Source organism: Cupressus sempervirens, chromosome 6 (assembly GCF_028749045.1).
Source record: "Cupressus sempervirens isolate cs-2001-9-10 chromosome 6, ASM2874904v1, whole genome shotgun sequence".
Lineage (NCBI taxonomy): Eukaryota > Viridiplantae > Streptophyta > Pinopsida > Cupressales > Cupressaceae > Cupressus > Cupressus sempervirens.
Window position 1 is genome coordinate 403,508,774 of NC_143123.1, and position 7,130 is coordinate 403,515,903.

Genomic DNA, 7,130 nt, shown 5'->3' on the forward strand with positions numbered 1-7,130 from the left:
TAAAACACATGGTTTTTTCTCATTTTTTTGACTTCTAGCCTTTTCTCTCAATCTCACTTTCACAAGAACACGAGTTGATCCAATGGGAATGCTAGATAAGCCTTCATGTGCTAATTACAAAAAATTGCAAATTTGTGACTACAAGAATGCTTTGTCTATCTAAGGGAATACATCTTTGTGAGAACGCGTCTTTGTAGGAACATTCTATGATATTTTTGTACACATGAATGTTTTATGTTCTGTTGTTTTATTTGGAAATTTTTGGCACACTTTCCCAGGCTGTGAGAATGTGATCTTGCAACTGAAAAAATGCTTCTTTGACCTACACAAACGTGCCTTCTAGTTTTCTAACTTATTTGGTGATTGTGGAGGGTACATTTTTGGAGTTAACCAATATTTAATCTAAAAATTTGATCTCACATTTCATTTTGGAAGCTTAAAATGAACAATGCATGCTTTCACATCACATAATCTTGAATGTTAAAGGAGAATGAACAACACTATGAATCTTTTAATTTAGGTTTAAAATGAAGTCATCCAATCTTGAGTAAGTAATGGTTAATAAATATTGTAAATCGAACACTTCAGTTTTGGGCTTAAGATGAGAAAATAACTCTTAAATGTTAAAGGTTGAAAACACTCTTATTCCCTCCTCTTTCTGTTAGAATCTGAAAAGATTAATAACCTAGAAAACTAGTGCAAAGAATAAATTTCTAAACTATGAATGCAAATGATACAAAATCAAAATAGCAACACAGAGTTAGTCTCCAAGAGAGTTATGCAAATGCTAGAAGCAAAATAGCATTGAGAGGATGCAAAAACCAAAGATGCAAATACAAGCTAGGTAGCATGCTTATATAGGCTAGGAAGAGGGAGGAGGTGGCAACACTAACCAATGAGGAGCAACCATCTATCGGACTAAAGATAGCAAAGTATCTTCCCAAGATAGCTAATGGATGCTCACATGTAGGAAGGTGACACCTCACAACCATTCACCTAATAAGACATGCTTTATTAACCTAAGCGAGATTATTAAAAGTGTAGGAAAAGCCTAGCAATATAGGAAAAATAAAAAACTACACTAACACCCCCCCCCCCCATAAGAGAAGCTTAGGTGGATGTAGAAATGGGTCTCGACAAGTCAAGCTTGATGAGGTACCCATGTACATAAGATTTCTCAAAAGAGAGAGAAAAGAGACCCCCCAAAAAAAAGTCAGGACTCTGAGTGAGAGGAAGAGGCCCCCCCAAAGGATGAAGCATCTCGCACCCCCAACAAAGCTTGCAAATGAAGGAACTTGCTTTCAGTGAAGGGTTTGGTGAAGATATCATCAACTTGCTCAGAAGTCGGACAATAGTGAAGGTCAATGGCATGACCATGGATGAGCTCCCAAATGTAGTGCATGTGGACCTCTATGTGTTTGGTCCGCTAATGATGAATCGGATTCTGGGTCAACTGTCTTGGTCTTTGAAATGGTAAACTCTTAAATTACATTTAATCTAGGTCCATTTCTAAGGGTTAAGGTTAATTAGGATTTAATGCTCCCAATTCAACTTTCTCTAGAAGTTAGTGCCCTAGATCTCTATATAAGGAAGCCTTCCTCTCTCATTTTATCTAACCATTATCTTGTAGATCCACCTATTTATGAATTTTATGCTCACAAGTTCTACGAAGTGAAGATCTACTATCCATCAAGCATTCAAGCATTTAAGCATTCAATTCACAAGGAGATTCATTAGTAGCCATTGAAGCATTCAAGCTCTATGGAACCCTCTTATTGAAGATTTTTCCATTTCCATTCAAGCCTCTTCCTAATCCAAGATCCATTCAAGATTGGTGTTGAAGATCTAATGCCATTGATTTGAGACATCCTACATCCTATTCTACATTCATTTGGAGCATCCATACTTGTGGATTCAAGGATTTGAATCCTCGACAAGGATTTCTACATCAGTAAGGTGAATAGTTCCATTTACTTTGTTTATTGATATTACAATTTTAATTATATTTCAAGGTTAATTCCAAACTAGGGTTTGACTGAGGCAAACCCCCCATCCAAAAAAAAAAAAACCATTTTTCTTGCAAGTATAGGTGTGGAAGAACAAATTAAAGTATAGATTTGTATACCCTTTTCATCAAGCTTGTAGGATCCGTGAACAGAAATTTTGCTACAACAATGCAGGTTAAGGTCAAATTTTTGGGTCACAATTGTGCCCTGCCAACTAGGTCAAGGTCACCCTATCCTTAGAAAAGAAAAATATTTCTAGGTTTTGTAGATCTCGCAGTTTCATTTTAGGATCACAATAATCAACAATTTCTAAAATTGTTTGATAGGGTTTTCAGCAGGTTCTTTTCCGAAGGTAACTACCTTTATTTCTTCATTTCAATATTAGTCATCCAGATTTACTTTCTATATCATAAGAATTTATATGTATGTGTAAAATGTGGGTTTAGGGTCTCTTTCATGTGTATTATTTTAAACCCTATTCATCAACCATATTTTACCCTATTCATTTTTGTGAACCTGACGTGAATCGAATATGCAACCTTCTAGGGTTTGAAGAAACATGCATTTTCAATTTTCAATATGTTAAATCCTCAAAAGGTAATGCACATAAGTTGCTAAATCCTAAAGAGACACACATTTTACAAATGTATTATATGGTGATATTTTACAACTTTATGAGGGTGACTATCAAGTTTTTTCTTAGTGGACCATCCTATTCCTTGTGTGGTTCACAGTGAGATATACACATCTTACTAGGCGAGCCAACCACTCCTCTATCCCTCTTTTCTCTTTTTTCTAGTGATGTCTCTCTTATTATGATCTTGGAGTTGACGAAGACTTGAGTCCCTCGGGGCTTGAGGATTCCTTTGTCCCTTTGATTTTAATAAGATTATATTTTCATTACGATCTACTTTACTAAGAGTTTGCATTGAGTCCATACTCTTGCTAAAGTGGGGGCTTAATGTATCATCTTAAAATGGAAGCACTTCCATGTTAAGAGTGTTTAGCCCTCTGATTAACTAGTTTGGGGTCATGTCAAGCGTCTTGAATGGGTCTTTGACTTGGATCTAGATTTTTTCCCTATTCTACCCCCCTTTCCACTTTCTTTCTACACTTTTTTTGCATTCTGGATTGAAATCCTAAGATTCTTGACTTTTGGGTCAAGGACAACCTCAAGGTAAAGGATAACCTTTTAGGTCAAGGTCAAACTTGACCCTAACCTAGGTCAAGGTAGGATGACCTTAATCCTGATCTAGGTCAAAGTCAACCTCGTCCCTGACCCCAAGTCCAAATTTCAATGTTCCATGATTTCCAAATGTCAAATTTTAGAAAGAATTGTTTTCTCACTTCTGGGTCAGCTATTTTTGGTCTTCAAAATGGTAAAATCTTAAATTACATTTAATCTAGGTCTATTCCTAAGGGCTAAGGTTAAATGGGATTTAATGCTCCTATGTCATCCTTCTCTAAGAGTTAGTGCCCTAGATCTCTATATAAGGAAGCCTTCTTCCCTCATTTTGACATCCATAAGATATCCAATTATTATGCGAGCATCCACCTACTATGAAGTGAAGTTCTACTATCTATCAAGCATTCAAGTTCAAGAAAGCATCCATCTTCAAGCATTCAAGATTCGTGAAGGAGATCCATTAGTATCCATTTAAGGATTCAAGCTCTATGGAGCCCTATTGTTGAATATTCACCCATTTCCATTCAAGCCTCTTCCTAATCCAAGATCCATTCAAGATTGTTGTTGAAGATCTAATGGCATTGATTTGAGGCATCCTTCACAAGGATTTCAATATAAGCAAGGTGAATAGTTCCATTTATTTTGTTTATACATATTGCAATTTCAAGGTTAATTCCAAATTGGGGTTTGACTAAGGCAATCCCCCCACCCAACAAACAAAACCATTTTTCTTGTAGGTACAGATGTGGAACGATGAATTAAAGAGCATATTTGGATACCCTTTTCGTTGAACTTGCAGGATCCGCAAACAAAATTTTTGTCAAAGTAGTGCTAGTCAAGGATGACTTTTTTGGGGCACAATTGTGCCCTGTTATCTAGGTCAAGGTCGACCTACCCTCAAAAAAGAAAAAGATTTCTAGGTTTTGAAGATCTCATAGTTTCAGTTCAAGACCATGAAAATTGATAATTTTTGAGATTGTTTGACATGGTTTTCAACCAATTCTTTTTTGGAGATAAGTACCTTTTATTTCTTCATTTCAATATTAGTCATCTAGATTTACTTTCTATATCATAAGAATCTATATGTACGTGTAAAATGTGGGTTTAGGGTATGTTTCATGTGCACTATTTTAAACCCTATTCATCAACCATAATTTACCCTATACATTTGGGTGAACTCGACACACTTATCCCCTCTCTTTTGTGGAATTAGATGCCCTATTGTGTTTTTGGTGTTAGATTTCCTTTCATATTATCTTGTTAGGTCTTTTCTTGCATTAATATTTAGACTTATTTTATGATCTTGCATTTATATTTCAAAAATACAAAAAAAATTGCAACATTTCTTTAAAAATACAAAAACATTTACATTTTTATGATTTTAGTATTTCAATATGTATGATTCTTGTTTTGAATACTTTGATGAAACTTTTATTACAAATGAGGATAGATCCCTTAATAAGGTACATGGAAGTGAGGATGAAAATTGTTCGAGTGAGATCTCCATTGATCCTATTCCTATTTCATCTTCCTCTACAATGTTTTCAATCGACTTTTAGCTTAGGGTGTATGTATGGTTGCCTTCATGTTCCACTGTTTGAAATATTGATAAACCTAAAATGATATTTCGTAATGTGTGTGATGTTGCTTTGTCCTCTTTTGAATTACCTTGTTTGGATATATTAGAGCAAGAAGATGACTTTAATCTATATCTCCCTCATATTTCTCTTTATGGACATGAATTGAGGACTGATGTTAATTCTTCTCCTAATATATGTCCCTTCTATGAGTCCACTTTAGAATATAATTTCTCTTCTTCCCCCTTTAGGGATCCATCTTTAGAGATTTATGACACTCCTACAATGTCATTTATTGATAGGGATTATAATCCTCCTATTTTGGATGAACCTTTGGATTTGGATGTTGATTACTCTCTTCCTCATGAAGCCATTGTAGATGATCCCTTGGATAAAGACATTGATTTATTTCCTCCTCATGAAGAAAATTTCATACAAGAGGGTGATTTATTAATGGATGACATATTCATACATGATGATAAATCTTTTTCGAAGACACACTCCCCTTATGTAGACATTTTAGTGAACGAAGATGATATTATAGATGCTTTACCTTCATTTGGGACTATTTCTAGTGTTGATACATTAGTGGAGAATGTTATGTTTTCCCTTGATGCTCTCCCTCTTAGTGATGATCTTATGGAGAATCAAGATTCTACTTCATCTTCTCCTAGGATGTCTTCTTTGCTTCCTTCTGATGAATTTTTTTGTAGTGTTGAGATGACTAAGATGGTTTATCCAGAACCTTTGTTGACTATCAAAGGTTCTCCTCACATTACTATCAAAGGTAAATATCTAGAGTCTTTCGAGTGTTTTCATGAACAAGATTCTATAGCTCACACATATCATACAAGGAGTAACCTTATTTCGGTAGTTTCTACTTAATTGCCATGCTCTCAACCCATTCTTCCTCCTCCACCTTGTCTTCCTAGCAAGGAGTATGATTTGATAACCCTATTGAAAAATACTCCTACCAAGATTTCTTTATGGGAGCTTCTTCAAATTTCACCTATCTACTATGAAGCCTTACAAAAAGCTCTACCAACTCTTCCCACTCCACCTCTAAATCAAGAGAACATCAATAACTTCTTACAATGCATACATACTACCTCTAGTGTTCCTTACATTGCATTTACTCAAAAGGATCTACCTTCTAAAGAAGTTCAAAATAAATATGATGCTCTTATGGTGGTTGTCACTATCAATAAAAGTATCATTCATAGGACCTTGAATGATAATGGATATGTGCTTAATGTTTGTAGCATGGACATGCTTAAAGAAATTAACACCAATCTTTCAACTATTCGATGTGATAATGTTCCTATATGTGGGTTTGATAAAATTTCTAAGAGCACTTTGGGAACCATTACCTTACCTATCAAAGTAGGTCTAGTCATATTGAATACACCTATTCATGTTATGCCTAGACCTCTCAATTATAATATTATTTTGGGTAGACCTTGGTTGCATGAGATGCATGTTATTCCTTGCACCCTTCACCGTAAAGTCAAGTTTATACATAACAACATGATGCATACACTTCATGTGGTTGATGCACTAAATCCTTGTCTAAATATTCAAATCCATACTACTCCTATTTCTTATTGTAATTCTTCTTCTTCTAATGCTCTTCCTGGTGATGATTGAGGAACCTTGGATTTTACTCCTACCTTTATTGGAGAATATAATGTTTTTGATCTTGATTCTATGAAGCCACAAAGAGATTTTGAACAACAAGTTTTTACTTCTAAAGCTCTTCATAACAACTTTGTCATTGCTTCTATCTATAATGAAACTTTGAAACCTACTAATGATGACATAGTGACTAATGAATTTCCATTGACTCCTTTTGATATGGCTTCTCAGTATGGTCATGGTTATCATTTCTTAGTTAAAGAAGGATTCAATGGTCAAGCATGTGGTAAGCATAAACAAGGAATTAAAATGGCCTTACAGAATGGGGGGCATGAGCATTCTTATGGATTGGGATTTAATCCTCAAAAACAAATCAATGTTAACAATATCTTAAATAACACTTCAAAACATGATGAAACTATGAAGGATTTTGACAAAGAAGTTCTTTTTCCTAAACTTCTTCATTCTAAGATGATTACTCAACCTAAACACAAAAAGAAACGTAGTCTACAGTTAAAGACTCTTCCTTTTTGTTTATATCATAGATTTCATGATCACTCTACTAATGAATGTCAAGCTTTACATTATAAGATTAGGCAACTCATTGATAGTAAGGTTATTTATATACCATGTGGTAATGAGTTGTATTTCAATCTTTTTTTGTCTAAATAACATTTATGTTCCTATTATGGAGCTCCACATTATGTAAACAATGTTAGCCTAATC